Source organism: Heterodontus francisci, chromosome 26, assembly GCF_036365525.1.
Source record: "Heterodontus francisci isolate sHetFra1 chromosome 26, sHetFra1.hap1, whole genome shotgun sequence".
In the NCBI taxonomy this organism is placed as follows: domain Eukaryota; kingdom Metazoa; phylum Chordata; class Chondrichthyes; order Heterodontiformes; family Heterodontidae; genus Heterodontus; species Heterodontus francisci.
In genome coordinates this window covers 21,917,193-21,940,332 of record NC_090396.1, presented here as the reverse complement: position 1 = coordinate 21,940,332, position 23,140 = coordinate 21,917,193, and positions in this window count along the sequence as shown.

Below are 23,140 nucleotides of genomic sequence, written 5' to 3'. Positions count from 1 at the left end.
AAATATCATTATTTCTGGTCATGTTGACCTTGATGAAGATGATGATATAGGAACATAGGAAAAGGAGGCGGCCATTCAGCCCCTCAAGCCTGTTCTGCTGTTCAACTATATCATGGCTGATATGTATCTTAACTCCATACACCTGACTTGGTTATGTATCCTTTCATACCCTTACCTACCAAAAAGCTATCAATCTCAGTTTGAAATTTTCAATTGACCTAGCCTCAACAATGTTTTGGGAGAGACTTCCAGATTGCTACGAAATTAACAAACATTGCCAGTAAAGAGCAGCCCATCACAGCTTCTATGGAGAAGGAATCCAGAACCCAATCAAACTATGCCATTAAACACCTAATGGCATTTAGGCTTTGAAAAAATCCTCTGCAGGCCTGCTTCTACATCACATCTTATGAGCTGCAGCATCCATTACAAAGAACAGTTGTAAGTTACATTAGGCAGATCCTGCCCTTTAAAAAGCCCGCTACACACTTAGAGCACAGGGATAATGCATTACCCCAAGGAAGAGAGATCGATTGAGAATGACAATTGTGAACAATGGAACTAACCCCACACAGACTCTGCCAACATCACTGCATCCTGAGTCACTAAGAGGCATGCTTTTAAGAGAGGCACTAATACCCATATTCTCAGCTCTTTCTCCCTCCCTCCCACCTGCTAGGTAGAATCAGTCCATTAGTAGAGAACTGATGTAACACGTTCTAACTGCAGGAGCAGATTTGACTGACAAGCGCAGTGGAGGCTCTCATTGGATTTGAGGGCCCTGACTAGGAAGGGATTAACAGGTAATTGGGCTTTCAGCTCTCTCAGCTAAACAGCTGAGATTGTAAACTTCCACTTGCAAACTGAAAAGTTTTACATTCCTTAATATATGGAGCTTTGGCTGTGACTTTTGGCAGCGAGTATTTGTTCTATCCTGGATCAGGATTTACACCCTCTCACTACATCTTGACAGCCTGTATTTGGCAGAGGGACTCCCAAAGCAGCCAAGTTTATTATAACAAGATAAATTACATTGAGGGGAAGATCCTAAAATAAATAATAGTCTGATTCTAGGCGACAAAATATTGAGGTCCACTATATATAGAGCTCATCATGTTACATTTCTTTGGTGGACGATTTCATCATGTGGTAAGATGCAGCTGCACCCACTTCAAAATCTTTCATACAATGGAAGGAACTATGGGTCACACAATGCAGCATGTTGATGATAATCTAATCCTTCCCCCTCCCCTCAATCATAGCCAGTTCCAAATCTTGGCCATGTCATAGAAGAGACATTAAATGAATGAAACGTTTATTCTTCACAAAGAGAAAGGTGGAAAATGCAAGGGCCAAATTTGACAGTAAATTCACCAGGACCACTGTTGTACATCTTCTAGTGCCAATTGGACACTGCAGCAAGTGACACAAGCAGGGGTGAAAGTATACTGGACTAGTCCAGAATGGGGTACCACTTCTTGACAAAGTGACAGAAATGCAAGGACTGACTAGAAATTTCAAGATTGTATAAACAGTTCTGATTATTTGTGCTTATCAGCAAGAATTGCCAACTCATGACTGGACTGTGAGATAGCTCTTGGCTATATCAGTGATGCTCAGCGATGAGTTTCGAACATGATGTAACAACATTTAGCATCTGGTCTTGAGGAATTGCTAACTTGTGTCAAGGAATTCCAATATGTAAATCATTCTAATGTGTTAACTTTTTATTTTTTAGAAATAAATTTGGGAAAAATTAGGTGCAAATTTCTCTGCTCCTGCATCTGGGCATTTGGATTGGCTGGGTCCAACATATGGAGGAAAATCACTTGGGAAAGCCTGTAAAGGGACCCCCATTCTCCCTCTCCCATCCTCCCTCCTTCCTCCTTCCTCCCTAATGAAAACTGGGCAGGTTCCCTTCAGGATGTGAAGCCCTCCCTGCCTGATTTATCCTCTGTATTCTACTCCCAGCTGATCCAATAGTCCAGGTGCAGAAAGAGGAGAATCACCCGAGGTCTGTTCAGCACTGGTTCTTTCGAACTTGAAGGTCAGTGACCCTAAGACACAGTTATATGCCTTGCTCTACTATTGTTAGCTAAGGTTCAGTGGTACCTCACTCACCTTTAATCCGAAAAGTCATGGGTTTAAGTCCTGCTCCAGAGAGTACAAAGTCTAGGTTGATAATCCCAGAGCAGTACTGAGGGAGTGCTGCCCTGTCAGAAGTGTTGTCTTTTAGATGAGACCCTGTTAGCCCTCTTAGATGGATGCAAAAGATCCCATTGCACAATTTGAGGAAGAGCAGTGGAGTTCGCCCCATTGTCCGACCTAACATGTATCCCTCAAACAACATCACTAAAATAGATCATCTGGCTGCCTCATTCCTGATATTAAAACAGTGACTTCAATTCAAACGTTCCTCATTGGCTACGAAGTGTTTTGGAACATCCTGAGGTCATGAAAGGCGTTGTATAAATAAAGTCTTTCTTACCATTATGGAAACAGCTTTTAGAAAAGTCAATGATAAATGGCGAAACTATTGATTTATTTAGTTTAGAAAATCCTTTTAATACTTTTTAAAAAGAAAATGGCATTTTCCAACTCTTCCCCATGTTACAAAAATAGCCAACAGACTTGTGATTTGGGTCGGGGAGGGGTTGGAGGAGAGACAAGGAAAACAAGTAACAAGCTAACATTAATTTAGATTCATCAATTTTTTTTTTAAGTTGTGTAATTTTAAGTTGTTTGTTTTATTGTTGGACCATATAAACACTTGGTATAAATGGAATTCCCAACTCGGGAGCAGCTGGAGCTGGGAATAAAATGCAACTCATAACATAGGAATATTTGTAAGATATTTGTCCCTTGAGTTCAACAATTAGAACTTCCTTATGTCACTCAGTGGTGCATTTCCTTCCTGGCACCATTCACAGACATTGGTCTTGAACATATGTGTTCCTTTCACTAGAAGAGTGCAGCTTTGTTTGTTCTCACAGCAGGCACCACATTGTGGGTCAGAAAGGTAGACTAAGTCCTTCACAATGGACACAGTTATTGCTTCTGGGCTACACATTGACAAGTTGTCATGCTCACAACTCAAACAGAAAGAAAGACTTCAATGCATATGCCATCTGATCACATCTCTCAGCACTGTATATGCCATGAATGACTTTGAAGTTTTTAAAATTCATTCTTGGGATATGGGCATCGCTGGCTAGGCCAGCATTTATTGCCCTTGAACTGAGTGGCTTGTTAGGCCATGTCAGAGGGCATTTAAGAGTCAAACACATTGCTGTGGGTCTGGAGTCACATGTAGGCCAGACCAGGTAAGAACAGCAGATTTCCTTCCCGAAAGGACTTTAGTGAACCAGATGCGTTTTTACAACAATTGACAATGGTTTCATGGTCATCATTAGACTAACTTTTTAATTCCAGATTTATTAATTGAATGCAAATTTCACCATCTGCTGTGGTGGGATTCGAACCCATATCCTCAGAGCACAAGCCTGGGCCTCTGAATTACCAGTCCAGTGACATTACCACGACACCACCACCTCCCCTGTGACTGTTGTCATACAGGCAAATGCAGCGGCCAATTTGCACAGATAGATCCCACAAAAAACAATGAGACAAACAACCAATCCATGCATCTTGTTTTTGTTGGTGTTGTATGAAGGAGGAATGTTGTACTCTTCCTCAGATAGTGCCATGTGATCTGTAATGAGAATTATGAGCGAGGTTAGTATCCAGTGTAAAACCACTGCTCCATCAGTGATGCATTGTGTTTTATGCACTGCCATGTGCCCACGTATTTCAATTATAACAAAAAAAAATAGCAATGGACTCACAGCTCTCTAATCACTGTGTAATAGATGCTGCAGCTTGACAATGGAGAAGGCTCCCCTGTCATCTGGATTCACTGTATTGCAGTGCCCTGCTCATGTATAGTTCACATTCTATAGACCCACATGGCACATTTCATCTACATACCCATGACCAAAACCCGGCCTCCATGGTTGTGTGAATCAGCCTATTTCACTCTCCATATACGAAGCACAATGAAGTTGTCCATACTAGCATGCAGGAAGACCTGAACAACGTCCAGGTCTGAGCTGATAAGTGGCCAGTAGCATTTGCAGCACACAAGTGTCAGGCACCGACCATCTCCGACAAGAGAGAACATAGCATTCAATGTACATGACATTCAGTGACACTACCATCACCAAGGCTCCACCATCAACATCCTGTGGGCCACCATGGACCAGAAACTCAACTGGACCAGCCACATAAATGCCTTGGCTACTAGAGCAGATCAGAAGCTAGGCATTCTGTGGTAAGTGGCTCAACTACTTACTCCTCCAAGAATGCCCACCAACTACAAGGCACAAATCAGGATTGTGATGGAATACTCCCCTTGCCTGGATGGGTACAGCTGCAACAACACTCAAAAATCTTGACAACATACAAGACAAAGCACTCTACCTACTTGATATACTGAAAATATTGATTCCATCCACCATTGGTAGACTGTAGCAGAAGTGTGTACTACCTTCAGGATACACTGAACAACTCGCCAAAGTTTCTTCAACAGCACTTTCCGAACCCGCAACCTCCACCATCTTGAAGGCCAGGAGCAAAAGGTGCATGGGAGCAGGGTCACCTCGAAGTTCTCTTCCAAGTCATATACCATCCTGACTTGGACATATATCACCGTTCCTTCATTGAAGCGGGGTCAAAATCCTGGAACTCCCTATCTAGTGGGAGCAGCTTCACCACATAACTGTAGCTTTCAAGAAGATGGCCCACCCTGGCCTTCTGAAGTGGAACTAGAGATGGCCAATAAATGGCAGTCTTGCCAGCTATTCCCACATCCCAAAGAATAATAGAAAAGAAACTTAAGTTCTCATTCTGCTTTTAAAACCCCTTTGGATAACATTTGATAGTCGGACCACCTTTTTCGATCTTAAGCAATGTTCAAACAGAGTGCTATGGAAGCCACTGCTTGAACAAGCCAGTCACAAAGGATCCACTATAATATAGCAACACATACATATAGTAATATTGAACACTCCTTGAGCTTACACAGACAATGAGAACCTGCAACCACAGAGATCAAGCTACAGCAAATTCAGAGAATTCTTTGGGGTCTGCATTTGAATCCAGTCCAGAATGTTCAGGATGAAATTCCTGTACTTCTGCTGGCTGTAGGGATTCTACATGGAATGAGTTTGGCCAGTCTCAAAGGAGTTCCTGTGGCTGTAAACCCACAGCACAAAAGTGCCCTTAATTTGACATTAAACTGGAAATCAGAGAGTCCATAGGATGATTGATGTGGGAAATGGCAAAGCAGCATTTGTAAGGCAGGGATGAGCTGGGGCAAAGGAAGATAAAATAGGGCAGAATAGAGTGAGGCTTTCTCGACAGAGAGCTGTAGTGCTTTCACATGGGAATGTTTCCTGCTGGCTGGGAATGTTTACTACCATACCTCTCTTAACGGTCTAAGCCATGAGTCCATGTGCCCTACAAGTCTCATGCTGAACCTTTTTTATGCACTGTCTTCAAAGCCCACTTAATAGATTCAATGCAAACACCATTTTATTCATTATTCCTCACAACAGGCAAAGAAACACTAATAACGCTATTTGCAAACAAATAGTAAAATAGGTGAATACAAAGAAAATAGACCCTTATATGTAACCATGCATAAATGAAAAGCTTGTAATGGATTGATTACCCTTTGTAAGACTGACTTCTGATTTGTGTTCTGGAAATCAAAGTTCCTGCTACAGCATGACAAATACAGTTTTTAAAAATTCCTCTCAAGTTTTCCTGTGTCACTTCAAACTCCCTGATTTTAGGTGTTAATACGAACATTTCTGTTAATTTCTTAATGTAGAGAATCCCAGACAAACCTGACAAAACACGTCATACCTAATTCAAAATTAACGAAAAAAAAACACCACACATATCCAGGAAGATGAGAATACTTTGCACATGTGTATCAAGTCATCACAGTAGAAGTCAATCAAAGAAGCACTATTGCTAATTAAACCGATGGGAACAAAATAATTCAATCTTTTGGCCAAAGTCAGAATACAGTCTTTATGGAAACTAAAACTTGCATTTCAACATTTGTCATACTTAGGCCAGGTGCCTGAAATTGCAGTGCTCTGTTTTCCAACATTAACTGCTTGAGTGTAAAAATTATCCAAAAGAAATTTGTGAACACATTGGAAATCTTGTGTAATGCCTTGTAGAACACTGGCTGTGACACAAAATTACCATAATGGGCAACGAAGCAAGCATGTAAGAGTGGGCTATTTCAGGAAATGAGCCCATTCTAATGAGGTGCTAAGAGCACAGTAAAACTTTGAATTTTGAACTCAAAGTGATCAATTAATGTTCAGTAATGGGGTAATATTCCAACCGAGTAAAACATTTGAAACATATTAAATGTGAAAATGTCTTTGCAAGTTGAGCAAAATTGTTCTTCTGCATTCTTTGCTATTCAGGTGTCATTGAGACACAGCTCACAGTAAGGGAATGGGATTCTACTTCTTGCTGACGGCTGAAGGAACCATTAAGGTTTGAAGAGAGTAGAGAACTGGCCACTGTCGTAATGTAGGGAAACATGGCAGCCAATTTGCGCACAGTAAGCTCCCAAAAACAGCAATGAGATAATGACCAGAAAATATGTTGTAGTGATGTTGGTTGAGCACGACACCACGCAGAACTACCATACTCTTCTTAACGTCTCATCCGAAAGATGGCACCTCTGACAGTGTCGCATTCCCTCAATACAGCTCAGTGATGCAACATTCAAATATGGAACACAAAGAACAGAATTCTGAGAGGAAATGAAAACTAAGGGAAGTAAGACATTCCAGAAATCTGAAATCCTGAGTTAAGGTAGGAAATGACCTACAGAATGCAATTCAACAACTGCAGTGCATCTTGTAGATTAGATTAGAGATACAGCACTGAAACAGGCCCTTCGGCCCACCGAGTCTGTGCCGAACATCAACCACCCATTTATACTAATCCTACACTAATCCCATATTCCTACCAAACATCCCCACCTGTCCTTATATTTCCCTACCACCTACCTATACTAGTGACAATTTATAATGGCCAATTAACCTATCAACCTGCAAGTCTTTTGGCTTGTGGGAGGAAACCGGAGCACCCAGAGAAAACCCACGCAGACACAGGGAGAACTTGCAAACTCCACACAGGCAGTACCCGGAATCGAACCCGGGTCCCTGGAGCTGTGAGGCTGCGGTGCTAACCACTGCGCCACTGTGCCGCCCACATGCTGCACAATGCTGTCACTGTGCACCATGGTGGAGGGAGTGAATGTTTAAGGTGGTGGATGGGGTGCCAATCAAGCAGGCATCTTTGTCCTGGATGCTGTCAAGCTTCTTAAAACTGCAGTAGCAGTTATTTCCGTGTATATATTAATCTTACATATTCATGGGAATTATAGGATTTTGAGTGGTCTGATGGATTCAAGTTTAATGCTGAATGAACATTCCACATTTATTTCCTGCCCTTCCTTCATGCAAAAAAATCCCGGAGTTGAAATCAGTATCTGATTGCAGGCAAACTCAATTATTTTGAGGAGATTGTGCCTGTAGCAGATTCATCTTGGATCATTCTTATTGAAGAAAATGCTACAATTGAAATATTCATTGGTTTGGTGTTTTCTATTCTTAATCATAGCTACATGCCGATAGTTGATGATTGCAGTGAAATTATAGACCCTGGGTATTAAATTAGAATTTATAGCTAGCTGTTATTTAACTTCTTGTGTGTGTCAAACTTAAACAGTTTCCTTTAATTCTTCACCAACGTTCCCTTTTAAACTTAGTTGTTGTGAACAGCCTGTTCTTTTCAGTCCTTTTGCATTATTTTGGGTGACTGCCAGGAGTGAGCCTACCTCTGCCAGTCCTGGAAGCCACGCTGCTATTTTGCATGGCTGAGGCCCTTAATTGGCTTCAGTTAGGGCTTCTTCCCACCTGATGCAGGAAGTTCCGCCTCCAAGAGCTGCTGGCCAATCAGAGAGCCCAGCTAGAAGAGCCATGACGGATGCCAACCTGGGAACAGGTAAGTGGGGATCGGGCCTCACCGGGGAGAATCAGCTAGGCCCTGGCGAGGAGAGGGTGTTGGAGCCTAGGGTAGGGGGGTTGTTTTGGGAGGGGGCAGGGGGGCAGCCCGTGCCGCTGGGGTGGGGCCTTATGTGGGCCACAGGGTGCCCAATCAGATGGGCACCCCAGCCCACAAGGAAGCTGCCAGGTCTCCTCAGGTGCTGAAGTGCCCGTGATGGCGGGAATAGGCCCTTCAGTGGCAAATGGCCTTCAATTGGCCTGCGGTGGATGGGCCGTTTGCCACCTCCCCCATTGCTGGTAAAATAGCAATGGGGGTGAGTAGATGACGGGCACGCACACCTCCCACCATATTTTATACGCCCTCCCCCCCACCACCTCCTAGCCCACACCCAGAGCGGGAGGCTTTTAATTCTGGCCACGTTATTTGTAAATGAACGAGGCCTGCACAGTACCTTTCAGGTTGCTGCGTGGCCACGCGCTCATGCAGCTTAGCGGGAATGTTGATCTTCATCCCTTACACTGTTACTGCTTATCACAAGCAATTGCCTATATCAGGCAACCGTTTGCCGTTATAATAGACATCAATTACAAAGGCCTCACTTATAATGTGTTAAGTGTGCCGACTATCTCAGGCAGTTCGTTCTGTATACTAAATGATGCAGTGACAAGCTTCCTATATTTCCTTATATCACAGACAAGTAGCCTTTTTACGTTCTCTAAAATTACATTGATACATGGATGTTAAAGAATCCTCAGTCAGTTTGGGGATATGGCTAATTGAAGTACTCAAGCCCAAGGCTGCTTTCATTGAATAGTGTGTGAGATAGTTGATAGGTACAAGTGGAAACCTGAGCTTCATATTAACCCACAGCTATAAAAATACCCAGCCCCATGTACAAAACTCTACCAGCAGTTTACACTCCAAATCCTCTGGAGGGTATCTGGGGCCAACATTTCATTCATACAACCTGTAATGGTTTTACCGTCAAATGGTTGTAGTAGGCGAATTGTGGGAACCCCAAGGCACCCGCTATAAGGGTTCGGGACTGTACTTGTGATATGTTTTGCTTCAGTATTAATGCAATGTGTAAAGATTCTACAGCCTATTTCTTCGTGCATTTTGCTACATGATTGGGTTTTAATAGATGGCGGGAGCTTGTGCAGGGAAAGTACGAAGAGGCCCTGAATGTTGTTAGTGCCCAGGACCCCACCAATCCTTAATCCAGCTCTGGTTCCGTCAGAGGGAGAACGCTGGAGGAGTATATGACCCACATAAAAGATGGTATGTCCCCAAAATGAGACGACTTTCTACTCTGTATACAATAATTAGGTTTCACAACTCAGTAGAGAATTTATTTTCAGGGAAGTTTCTCTTTGATTATTGATTTACCTCAGGAGATTTAATGAGTTGGAGAGATTCCATAGAATTTTTAATTAACATTTGTATTGCACATTTGACCCACACTTGACTTTCAAAGCACTAAAGCCAATAACTGAACTTGTATTTAATCAACATCCAGTTATGCCACCATAGTAATTAGTAATATTACTACACAGAAATATAAACAGTTTGCAAAGAATACCATTAGTAACATGCATTATTAATTTTTAATGGATGCTGGTTGTGAAATATTTACAAATGTGCAGCTGTTAGATTTTTTTCCACTGCCTAAATTTTATCTTTGTGATCCACAACCAAAATGTTATTTGTGTCATAATTCTGAAAACGAGGCCCTATTAATAGCAGATAAATTTGGGGCGGTCTTTGTGCGTGATGTGGGCATCACTGGAAAGGCTGTCATTTATTGCCCATGCCCAGTTGCCCTTGAGAAGGTGGCAGTGAGACTTAAATTTTCCCAGCACTGTAAAAGAACATTTCACTAATGGATACAAGATGGACATAAAATAGGCAGATCAATGGTGCAGTGAATGGGCAGCAGCATGGAGTAAAGGGATGCAGGTCTGGTCCTTCTCCACCCAGTTCCAAATCTGTGCAAAGCTACTGAACAGATGCCTAGCCACTCTCTGCATGAGGAGGCATAGTGCTGCTGTTGGACATCTCCTAGCAGCTAATACCATGAGTAGGTTGCCATCCAGCCTTTCAGATCATTAACAGGTCCATGATTTGCGTGAGAAACAAAGAGGGGAAAGTATAAGAATGTATAAGTATAAGTAGGATGAGTGTAGACCCCTTCCGATAATGCATAGGTTATTTCGAATAAGGTGATGTCAAACGATTGTGGTTTAACACATTGTCCTTTCACCTCCTGGCCCTGGGTCTGAATCTAGCTCAGAGTGAATTCTGTTTTTCCTTCTGGCTGTTAAATGTCACTTATGAAGTGGATTTATCCATTCTTAATCCAGGTAGTTCTGAGCAAGCATGGCTCTGTAGTAATTGTTACTAAATTGGAAATTGTCCTGTGCCTAGCAGCAAGGAAAGGGTTATGCCTGTTATATCAAGGAAATGCTGGGGTAGCCTACTGGGGCAGCGAGTTGATTTACAAGTCTCTTCTCCATTTTGCTCTTCACTATGACTGTGGATTGAGTGTTCCTCAGGGAGCGTGGGAAATGCAATTGCTGCACAAGTGCTCCACTTGGATTGTAATTTAGCAGAGTAGAGCAAGTTTTATTTCACATCTAACCTGTGCTTCATGTAAAAACACGTTAAAAATTGAGAAATTTCCTCAGTCATCTCAGCTTTGGCTGCCTAGTTTCATTTCTTCTGGAGCAATTTTTGAGCCAGTTTTGCTTCTCCAGTTTTCTCCCCTTACCCACTTCCCTGATTGGATTGGCTCCTTGCAGTTTATTGGGTACTAGCTGTCCTCCAATACCTTGCACAAATGGTCATTATTAATGTGTGAGCTTTGATAGAGATTGTCTATGGACTACACTGAAGGGTGGTTTCACAGCCAAGCCCATTTCTGCCCTCAGATGGACATTCTCGGAGGCATTGCTGGATAGTGATCATAAAAGACTTGCATTTATCCAGCACCATTCACAACCTCAGGACATCCCAAAGAGCTTTACAGCCATTGAAGTACTTTTGAAGTGTAGTCATGGTTGCAATGTGGGAAACATGCAGCCAATTTGTACACAGCAAGATCCCGCAAACATCAATGATAGATAATGACCACATCATCTGTTTTTTAATGCTGTTAATTGAGGGGTAAATATTGGACAGGACACTGGGGAAAACTCCTGAGCTCTTCTTCAAACAGAGCCGTGGGAACTTCTATGTCCAAATGCATGGGGGGTCAGGGCTTTGATTTGGCATCTGTCCTAAAGACAATAGCTCTGACAATGCAGCACTCCCTCATCACTGCATTAGAGTGTCAGCTTAGACTTGGTACTCAACTCTCTGTTGAGAGACTTGAACCCACAACCTGCTGACTCAAAAGGTAACAATGCTACCAACTGAGACCTAGCTGACATCTGCCAAAGGCTAGGAGCCAAAACCCTGACCTATTTTCCCTTCACTAACCCAGTCAAACCTGAGATTAGCTACCATAGGATTTGAACTCTGACCTTCCTGTTTTGGGTACATATGTATGCTCCAAGCCAACTCAATCTTAGTGACAACCTGTGTCTGGGTGGTGTGTCATCCAAATTGTTCACTGACATTTGTTTTACTTATACACATTTTAACACACAATAGACACCATATTTGTTAATCTATTGTGCATTCTAACTCAATGATCAATGACACATTTCACCTAACTGTGCAACAGTATACAGTAAGATACAATGCACACTACCTCAAAAGCCCAGAGAAGACGCCTCTCCAAAAGCCTTTAACCCACTCCAGCCCAGCACTCACTGCAATAAAATGGGTTTTAACATTGAGGAGCCCAAACTCGGATTGTGTGATCGCTTTACTGAACACTTCAGTTCAGTCAAGCCTGATCCTGAGCTTCCGGTCGCTTGGCATTTAATTTCTCCATCCCACTTCCACTTCGACCTCTCTGTCCTCAGCCTTCAACACTGTTCCAATGCAGCTCAGTGGAAACTTAAGGAACAGCACCTCACTTTTCAATTAGGCACTTTACAACATTTCAGACACAACATTGAATTCAACAATTCCAGATCATATCCTCTGGTCCCATTTTTCTGGGCAGCAGCTGATGATAATGATTTTGCTGTTGCCATTTATGTCTCCTCTAGACACATCTTTTGTTTCTCTACTTGTCTCATTACCACCTCTTGTGCTTTGCATCATCACGCCTTTCATCATTTAAATCACTCCTGCTGTCCACCCTATTACAGACCTTCCTTCCCTCTTGTTCTTTCCTCCCCTCCCCTCTTTCCCTGCCTTTGTACTTCCTTAAAGCCTGTTATATCTTTAGCTTTTTTCAGTTCTGACGAAAAGTCATCAACCAGAAACGTTACCTGTTTCTCTCTCCACAAATGCTGCCTGACCTGCTGAATATTTCCAGCATTGTCAATTCTTAACCGCACCCACTCAACATTTACTTTGCGCTATTCAAATGTAAACCTTGACAGTGAGTGTTGCCAGGCTATTCTATGATGAGAAACCTCATTGGTCAACCCAATTCATACAGCTTCCATACGCATGCACATATTTCCCAGAAGACTGTGTGATCTGTCGAAGCTTCCTTTTCCAAGTCTAAGGGCACTGAAACTACTGTAACATGTCTACTGCTGCCCAGCTGAGTAAGTGAACCTGGGACCTTTCTAGTTTGCTTGAATCACTGGATAAAATCACCAAACCATCAGGAGAGAACCATTAATATTCAAATTAACAAAATTAAACAAAATGGACTGTTAACTATTTCTATACATATTATTAAGGGATTTTTACACAGGTTCAGAATTGCATTTTGGTCAGCAATTATTATTCAGCTGTGTTGCATTCCCAATTTTCTGCAGAATTTCTTGATTACACGTGCAGATTTCCAACATATCCCTGATTGTAACAGGTTCCATCTCACTCAAAACCAAGGATTGAGGACAGGTTTATTATCTCAGTGTTCAAGAGATAATAAATGGATTGACGCTTTGACCCATAATGGTCACTGCATCGTCTACAGGGAAATGATCTAATTAATTTGCTGCAAAAAATAGATAATATAAAGACCTGACCTAGTGCCAAAGATAACAAATGAAGGCAAATGTTTTTCTGGTGACTCCAGAACTATTACAGCAAGGGGTTCCAGGAGGAGCTACACTGTAGCTGTCTGTTAATATGGATGAAGATAGAAAGAATGGTTCTGCTCCCAGCAAGTAGCACTCAGAGAATGGGAAGTGGCACTCGCTCCTCAGCATGAAATCAATGGGCACTACTCCCCACTGGATGCACCACTATGAAGAATCAACCTCATATTTTCTTTCCATAAATTTCTTGCTTCCTGCCTTAATCGTACTGACTTGTGTTGGGTTAGGGTCGCATAGTTACCCTACAGCGCCACATCCAAAGTAGTCAGGCTTTGTGTGTGAGCCCAGGCAGTGAAACGATTCAAACAAAGAAAGCACCACAGCCAAAATTGATTTATGTCCTCCCTGTCCCCCAGGATGTCCTCAAGCTGAGGCAAACTGCAGCATTTGTAATACTGGGCTGAATTTATGAGTGCACCGCAGTTCGCAGTGGCGCACTCTGAGAACAGCGTGCATTCTGTGCAGACGCGCCGTCCCTGAGCCCCCGCGATATAACATGCGGGTGCTCATTTAAATAGAGGCGGCCGAGCAACCACCCCGATGACGTTGAGGGGGCAGCCTCCACGTCCCCGGCAACGGCGCAGGCGCCGGTGCCATTTTTAAAGGGCTTTAAGCCAACACAAATACGTTTTCTTTTTAAAAGGTATAAAATAAAATATTTTTAATACATTGAAAGATAAGTGATGGAGGCCCTTCCCCATCAGCCCCCCCCCCCACAATGGTCAATCCAGGCAATGAAATGACCATCAGTTGATAGTTCACATTCCCTAACTTACCCCCCCAATCTTCAATATTTTGCCCATCAACCCCTTCCCAGCATCACCACATACAATAAAGATCAATTTCCCCACTCCTCCATCCCTCCCACCCTGAAAATTTTATTACTGCCCCCCAAACCCCCCCCCCCCCCACCATGTTCTCACCCGGAACTCTGTATGGAGTTCTGAAGGCGCGCGGAGCACGAACGGTGGCTGTTATATCGGAGTGAGATGGATGCCGCCTGCAGGTAAGTTTATATAAATATTTTACATGTTTATTTACATATGCTGATGAAGGGCCCGCCACCAGGCAGCGCGGGGGCCTCACAGAGGTCTCGCCACCACCGGTAATATGCGGCAGGCCCTTCTCGACGTCACGGGTCAAGGCAGGCCTCCCCCTGCAGCATTTTACCTGCCCAGCGCTGTGACCTGCGGTGTTGAGGTGTTGGTAAAATTCAGCCCACCATGTCTACTCAGCACAGACCTGGAATCTTCCCAGCCTCTTTGATGTAGTTCCATACTAGTAATCAATTTACAAACTGATCTAGAAGCTTGTTCCAATAGAAGAAGGTTTATAACCTCGGCTAGTGGTACAAGGAGTAATTGAGGCAAATAACATCGATACGCTTAAGAGGAAGCTAGATAATTAAAACAACAAGAGAAAGGACTATAAAGATATGCAGATAGCATTAGATGAAATAGAGTGGGAGAAGGCTTGCATGGAGCATAAATGCTGGTATACACCAGTTGGGCTGACTGGCCTGTTTCGAGGATGTATGTACATGGAAGCTGCAAGCATTCCCATTCTATTTCATGAGCGTCAGCACGAGCAATATTTTGTGGAATTGTTGCCATGTTTTAAGCTATTGCCTCTCATTTAATCAATCATTTAACTGCTAGGAATAATCATTTTGTTTGGGTGCAATCTGCTCACTTCCTTCCAACATGTTGATTTTCTGAGTTTGTAGTTTGCATTTGTGTGCATTCATCTGAGTAATCAACCATTTAAATTGTTGATCTGAACAGGCAGTCACATTAATATACCTCTGCTACAAACCCAGCAGTCTGGTGCATCTGTAACGATTTATAAAAGTTACATCGCGTCTAAACAGTTTACATTTAAACACACATGGCTAAGCACATATTTACATCTATGCACTCAGGAACATAGGAATAGGATTAGGCCATTTAGCCCCTCGAGCCTATTCAATGAGATCATGGCTGATCTGCGACCTAACTCCATATTCTTCTTCTTCTTCTTCTTCTTTGGCCTCCTTGTCTCGGGAGACAATGGGTAAGCGCCTGGAGGTGGTCAATGGTTTGTGAAGCAGCGCCTGGAGTGGCTATAAAGGCCAATACTAGAGTGGCAGACTCTTCCACAGGTGCTGCAGGTAAAATTGGTTGTCAGGGCTGTTGCACAGTTGGCTCTCCCCCTGCGCTTCTGTCTTTTTTCCTGCCAATTGCTAAGTCTCTTCGACTCGCCACACTTTAGCCCCACCTTTATGGCTGCCCGCCAGCTCTGGTGATCTCTGGCAACTGACTCCCACAACTTGTGATCAATGTCACAGGACTTTGTCGCATTTGCAGACGTCTTTAAAGCGGAGACATGGACGTCCGGTGTGTCTGATACCAGTGACAAGCTCGCTGTACAATGTGTCCTTGGGGATCCTGCCATCTTCGATGCGGCTCACATGGCCAAGCCATCTCAAGCGCCGCTGGCTCAGTAGGGTGTATATGCTGGGGATGTTGGCCGCCTCGAGGACTTCTGTGATGGAGATACGGTCCTGCCACCTGATGCCAAGGATTCTCCGGAGGCAGCGAAGATGGAATGAATTGAGACGTCGCTCTTGGCTGACATACGTTGTCCAGGCCTCGCTGCCGTAGAGCAAGGTACTGAGGGCACAGGCTTAATACACGCGAACTTTTGTGTTCCGTGTCAGTGCGCCATTTTCCCACACTCTCTTGGCCAGTCGGACATGGCAGTGGAAACTGTTCCTATGCACTTGTTGATTTCTGCATCGAGAGACAGGTTACTGGTGATAGTTAAGCCTAGGTAGGTGAACTCTTGAACCACTTCCAGAGCGTGGTCGCCGATATTGATGGATGGAGCATTTCTGACATCTGTCCCATGATCTTTGTTTTCTTGAGGCTGATGGTTAGGCCAAATTCGTTGCAGGCAGCCGCAAACCTGTCGATGAGTCTCTGCAGACACTCTTCAGTGTGAGATGTTAATGCAGCATCGTCAGCAAAGAGAAGTTCCCTGATGAGGACTTTCCGTACTTTGGTCTTCGCTCTTAGACGGGCAAGGTTGAACAACCTGCCACCTGATCTTGCGTGGAGGAAAATTCCTTCTTCTGAAGACTTGAACGCATGTGAGAGCAGCAGGGAGAAGAAAATCCCAAACAGTGTGGGTGCGAGAACACAGCCCTGTTTCACGCCACTCAGGATAGGAAAGGGGTCTGATGAGGCGCCACTATGCTGAATTGTGCCTTTCATATTGTCATGGAATGAGGTGATGATACTTAGTAGCTTTGGTGGACATCCGATCTTTTCTAGTAGTCTGAAGAGACCACGTCTGCTGACGAGGTCAAAGGCTTTGGTGAGATCAATGAAAGCAACGTAGCGGGGCATCTGTTGTTCGCGGCATTTCTCCTGTAGCTGACGAAGGGAGAACAGCATGTCAATGGTCAATCTCTCTGCTCGAAAGCCACACTGTGCCTCAGGGTAGACGCGCTCGGCCAGCTTCTGGAGCCTGTTTAAAGCGACTCGAGCGAAGACTTTCCCCACTATGCTGAGCATAGTATACTCCATATACCATAATAGAATTGGCCAACAAAAATCTATTAGTTTTAAAATTAACAATTGATCTAGCATCAATTGCTGTTTGTAGAGCGTTCCAAACTTCTACCACCCTTTGTGTGTAGAAATATTTCCTAACCTCACTCTTGAAAGGGCTGGCTCTAACTTTTGGACTATGCCCCCTAGTCCTAGACACCCCAACCAGCAGAAATAGTTTCTCTCGCTCTACCTATCAGTTTCTCTTAATGTCTTGAAAACTTGGATCAAATCACCCCTTAACTTTCTAAATTCCAAGCAATACAACCCTAGTTTGTATAATCTTTCCTCATAATTTAAACTTTGAAGTTCAGGTATCATTTGGGTAAACCTATGCTGCCTCTCTGCAAGTCTGATATATCCTTTGTAAGGTGTGGTGCCCAGAACTGAACACAGTACTCCATGTGTGATCTTATTAGGGCTTTATATAGCTGAAGCAGAACTTCTATCCCCTTGTATTCTAGTCCTCTAGATACAAAGGCCTGCATTCCATTTGCCTTTCTGATTTGTTACGGCTGCATGGTGAGGGGTGTGGGTGGTTTGCCTGGTTCAGCTCCGACCTGACTGCAGCAAGTGTTTTCTTTTATTAGGGTTTAATCCCTTGCTGTTTTATTTGTCGAATAAACAGACAGCGACAGGTTTTCTTGTAGGTTTAAAACAGAAGATCAATTATTTATTGAAAATTACGCCTTATCCCTAAATTTTTTTAATTTATTTTTTTATTAATTTTTTGTGGGATGTCGGCGTCGCTGGCTAGGCCAGCATTTATTGCCCATCCCAAATAGCCCTTGAACTGAGTGGCTTACTAGGCCATTTCAGAGGGCATTTAAGAGTCAACCACATTGCTGTGGGTCTGGAGTCACATGTAGGCCAGACCAGGTAAGGACGGCAGATTTCCTTCCCTCACGGCCATCAGTGAACCAGATAGGTTTTTACAACAATCGACAATGGCTTCATGGTCACCATTAGTCGAGCTTTTAACTCTAGATTTATTAATTGAATGCAAATTTCACCATCTGCCATGCTAAATTGTCACAATCGCTTCCACTCACGCATTCATTTGCACACACACACACACACAAGAGACAGAGAGAGAAGAAAGGGGGTAAGTGGTTTTCAGGTGAGGCAGGATTCTGGAGTTTATGATAAACCTGTTGAATTCTCTTGGAAATCAAGTTCTCATTGGTTGCAGACCTAAGGTGTTGGTAGATTCTCTCTTGGTTGAATGTTCCATTTGAAGACAAAGGATCACTTCCAATATCACTGCTGCATAAGTTAAAAATATTGAATTTTCAGCAGGATGCAGGAGGCTTGCTGGATTTTCTCCCCGCCCTTAGCTGGACAAGCTGTTTGGTGATGCTTCTTTCTGGGAGTCTATCTCTCTTTGAGGGCTGCCTTTTTAAGGTAAAAAGTTTGTCACACCATTTTGTGGTAGGAGATGCTTTGGTCTCTCTCCTATGGTGATCACACAATGGCCCAGGATGAGAATAATATGGTTTTGATGTTTTCACTTCACACTTTCTTTGTTTCAGTTGATGCTTCTACAATTCAGGAATGTTTCAGGATGGGTGCAATTGACACCTCTTAGCTTTGAAGGTATTCTATTGTTCGTACTAGCCAGTAGACAGTTTGAATATACAAAGTCCGGTCTTTTAACCTTCAGTGGCCATTTTGGAGCATATTGTTCACTTTTTTAAAAGAAAGGTCCATTTCTATCACTCTTCAGGTTGAATTCTTGTAGTTTCAATTGCTGCACTTCTCACAGGTGTGGCAGATTATATTCTGTACCTGCCCAGAACATTTTAACAATCTATGTACATGAACTCCCAATGCTCTTTGGACCTCCACTATTTCTAGCATTTTGAAATTACTTTGATCTATTCTTTTTTAGATCCAAAGTGGATAACTCACACTTGCCAATTTTCAAATCCATTTGCTTCAGTTTTGCCAATTCAGTTAACCTACTTGTAATATTACTTGATCCTTTGGTGTGTGGTTTATTGTAAGACTCATAGGACCGCAAGTAATATCCAAAGTAAATGTAGGGTTTATTACACCTTAACTGGAACATAATCGATAGTATTATGTTACACATTGTCCATGTCAAAATTACCCACAATGAGGCCAGGGTCTGGTATGGGGGAGACACAAAGAAACTCCTTTACAAAAGTATATCAATAAATACAATAAATCAATGAGCTCCTTAACCAGTTTAATTCACCTAAATCAGGTTTTGGGTGGGATCGCGATGCTGCCCTCTCCCTGTCCTGGTGAACACAGCCAGCAGTGGGAACAGCATCAGGAAACCAGCTTGCTAGACAGCGGCGGTATATTGGAGTCCTGCCCACCTCCGTTCCCACCCCTGTTGAGACTAGAAAATCCAGTCCGAGATGTTAAAGTTAGCTACTCAGATTGAGTAGGTGGAAAGATGGATGCTGAGACCACTGTTATTCATCATATACGCAAAGAGAGAGAGCAGCGGAACAGAGCAGAGATTTAAAAAGCATGCCAAAAGGTCGGAGGCTGGAGAGAGAGAGAGCAGCAGAGCAGAACGGAGCAGGGGAAAAAGAAAATCGAAAAGTGACATCAGAGTGAAGTCACAATCAACAGAGACAGCAGGGAAACAGAAAGCCAGCCGGGGTGAGTATATCGGTAAGCTTTGAATTTTAATTTAATTTAATCGAAATCAATCAAATATGGAATGAGTCTCGATCATTCATTAGCATATAAACTAAAAACTAAGATGAATTTTATAATTTATAATACAGAGAGAGAGAGACTAGCAGGGAGTGTATTAATTCTAATTAGGACAACTTAATGCATAAGCTGTATTAAGTATTATTAGCATTTATCAGTATTTGTAAAGTTTACGAATAGTAGTAAGGTTTATTAGTATTGGCAAAGCTTTATTAGCATTGGTAAGGTTTATTACCAGTAAGAAATTTTACATATCTGTGTAATTAAGAAAAGTATAACTTTAGTTGAAGGGGGTACTAGCATTTAATAAGCACAGTGAATTCTACTATGCATAGGAATTATTCTAAGTTAATTAAGAAAATAATTAAAGTAAATCACTAATAGCATAAGTAACAATGGCAGGACAGGTGTTATGTTGCAGCTGTGGTATGTGGGAGCTTTTGGTTGTGAAAGTGATCCAGGACAAACACATCTGCAGAAAGTGTAAGCAGCTAGAGGAATTCCGGATCAGGATTATTGATCTGGAAGCCATATTGCAAACACTGTGCAACATAAGGAAGGGGGAGAAATACCTGGACATTTTGTTCCAGAAGACAGTCACACCTCTTAGAACAGGGTCATCTGTTTTGGTCAGCAGTGAGGGACAGGAGGATGTAACTGTGATTGAGGCAGGTAAAGGGACCGAGCAGACAGTACCGGAGGAGCCTCAGACTTTGCAATTGTCAAACAGGTTTGAGGTGCTCTCAACCTGTGTGAATGAAAGCAAGGTCTGCAAGGTGGATGAGCAGACTGGCCATGGTACTGTGGTACAAGAAGGCATTGAAGTGGGGGGAGGAAAAAGGAATGTAGTAGTAGTAGTAGGGGTTAGTTAAGTGAGGGAGATTGGAACTGTCTGTGCAGCCGAGAGAGTGAGTCCAGAGGCTGTGTTGCCTACCTGGTGCCAAGGTTTGGGATATCTGCTCAGTGCTGGATAGGAACCTGGAGTGGGAGGGGGAGGATCCAGTTGTTGTGGTCCATATAGGTACAAACAACATAGGTAGGACTAGGAAAGAGGTTCTACTTAGACAGTATGAGCAACTAGGCACCAAATTGAAGAGCAGAACCTCGGGTAATAATCTCTGGATTACCTGAGGCACATGCCAATTGGCAGACAGCACATAAGATTAGTGAAATGAATACGTGGCTCAAAGACTGGTGTGAGAGAAGTGGGTGTTGGTTCGTCAGGCACTGGCACCAGTCTTAGGGAAAGTGGAGGCTGTATCGTTGGGACGGTTTGCACCTGAACTGTTCTGGGACCAGTGTTCTAGCAAACCATTTAACTAGGGAAGGCGAGAGGGCTTTAAACTAAACAAGGGGGGAGAGGGAGCAAGCTTCGGTACGTGTAGCAAATCAAGGGAGGAGAGTAGAATAGTAACTTGGGAAATGAAGGTCAGAGAATGGCAGGCAGGAAGGCACAGAGAGAAGAAACCTAAGACCACACCAACAGTCAAGACTAGATGTTATAAAGATAACAAAAAGACAAAACTAAAGACTGTATCTGAATGCACACAGCATTCATAACAAAGTAGACGAACTGAAAGCGCACATTGAAGTAAATAAATATGATCTGAGAGCCATTACGGAGACGTGGCTGCAGGATGACAAGGATTGGGTCCTGAATATTGGGGAGTATATGACATTCAAGAAGAATAGGAAGCTTGGTAAAGGTGGACGGATGGCACTGTTAATCAAGGATGGCATTGGTGCAATAGTTAGAGATGACCTTGGTTCAGGAGATCAGAATGTAGAATCGGTTTGAGTGGAGATGAGGAATAGTAGGGGAAAGAAGTCACTAGTAGGAGTAGTCTACAAGACCTCTAACAGTAATTACTATGTAGGATGAAGTATACTACAAGAAATGTTGGGTGCTTGTGATAAAGGGACAGCAATAATCATGGGTGATTTTAATCAACATATAAACTGGAAAAATCAGATTGGCAATAGAAGCCTGGATGAGGAGTTCATAGAATGCTTTTGAGATAGTTTCTTAGAGCAGCATGTTCTAGAACCAACCAGAGAGCAGGTTATATTAGACTTGGTATTGTGTCATGTGAAAGGATTAATTAATGACCTCAACGTAAAGGCACCTCTAGGTGGCAGCGACCACAATATGATTGAATTTTACATTCAGTTTGAAAGAGAGAAGAGTGGGTCTAAGACTAGTATTTTAAACTTAAATAAGGGCAATTATGTGGGCATGAAAGCTGAGCTAGCTGAAGTGAACTGGGTTACTAGGCTAGAAGATAGATCAATAGAGAAGTAGTGGCAGACATTTAAGGGGATATTTCAGAATACTCAGAATATGTATATTCCTACTGTAAAAAAAAATTCGAAGGGGAGGACCCACCATCCGTGGTTAACTAAAGAAGTTAAGGAAAGCATCATACTTAAGGAAAAAGCATATAATTGCACAAAAATGAGTGGCATGTCAGATGATTGGTCATAATATAAAGAACAGTAGAGAATGACTAAAAGGTTAATCAGGAGAAAGAAATTAGAGTATGAGAGGAAGCTAGCTAGAAATGTAAAAACGGATAGCGAGAGTTTCTACAGGTATTTAAAAAGGAAAAAAGTAAGTAAAATGAGTGTTGGTTCTCTAGAGAGTTAGAATGGGAAGCTAATAGATAAAAAAGAAATAGCAGGTGAAATGCACATTTTGCTTCTGTCTTCACTATAGAGAATACAAAAATCATTTCAGTGATAGCTGTAAATGAGGAGGTGGAAGGAAGAGAGGAACTTGGTGAAATTACAATCACCAGGGAAGCAGTACTGAGCAAACTGATGGAGCTGTGGGCTGACAAGTCCCTGGGTCCTGATGGACTTCATCCTAGGGTCTTAAAAGAGGTGACTAATGAGGTAGTAGATGCATTCATGTTAATTTTTCAAAAATTGCTAGATTCTGGAAAGATTCCATCAGACTGGAAAGTAGCAAATATAACCTTTCTATTCAAGAAGGGTGGGGAGACAGAAAACAGTTAGCTTGACATCTGTCATGGGGAAGGTGTTTGAATCGATCATTAAGGAGGTTGTAGGTGGGCACTTAGAAAAGCTCAAGGTAATTGGGAATAGTCAGCATGGTTTTGTGAAAGGGAAATCATGTTTAACCAATTTATTGGAATTCTTTGAAGGAGTAACATGTGCTGTGGATAAAGGGGAGCCCTTGGGCGTACTGCACTTGGATTTCCAGAAGGCATTTGACAAGGGCCACATAAAATGTTATTGCACAAAGTAGGAGCTCATGGTGTAGGGGGTAACATATTAGCATGGATAGAAGATTGGTGGGCTGGCAGAAAACAGAGAGTATGCAAAAATGGGTAATTTTCTGATTGGCAGGATGTGATGAGTGGAGTCCCGCAGGGGTCTGTGCTGGGGCCTCAACTTTTTACAATTTATATCAATGACTTAGATGAGGGGAGCGATGACATGGTAGCTAAATTTGCAGATGACACAAAGATATGTAGGAAAGTATGTTGTGAAGAGGACATAAGGAGGTTGCAGACCAATATAGATAGGTTGAGTGAGTGGGCAAAAATC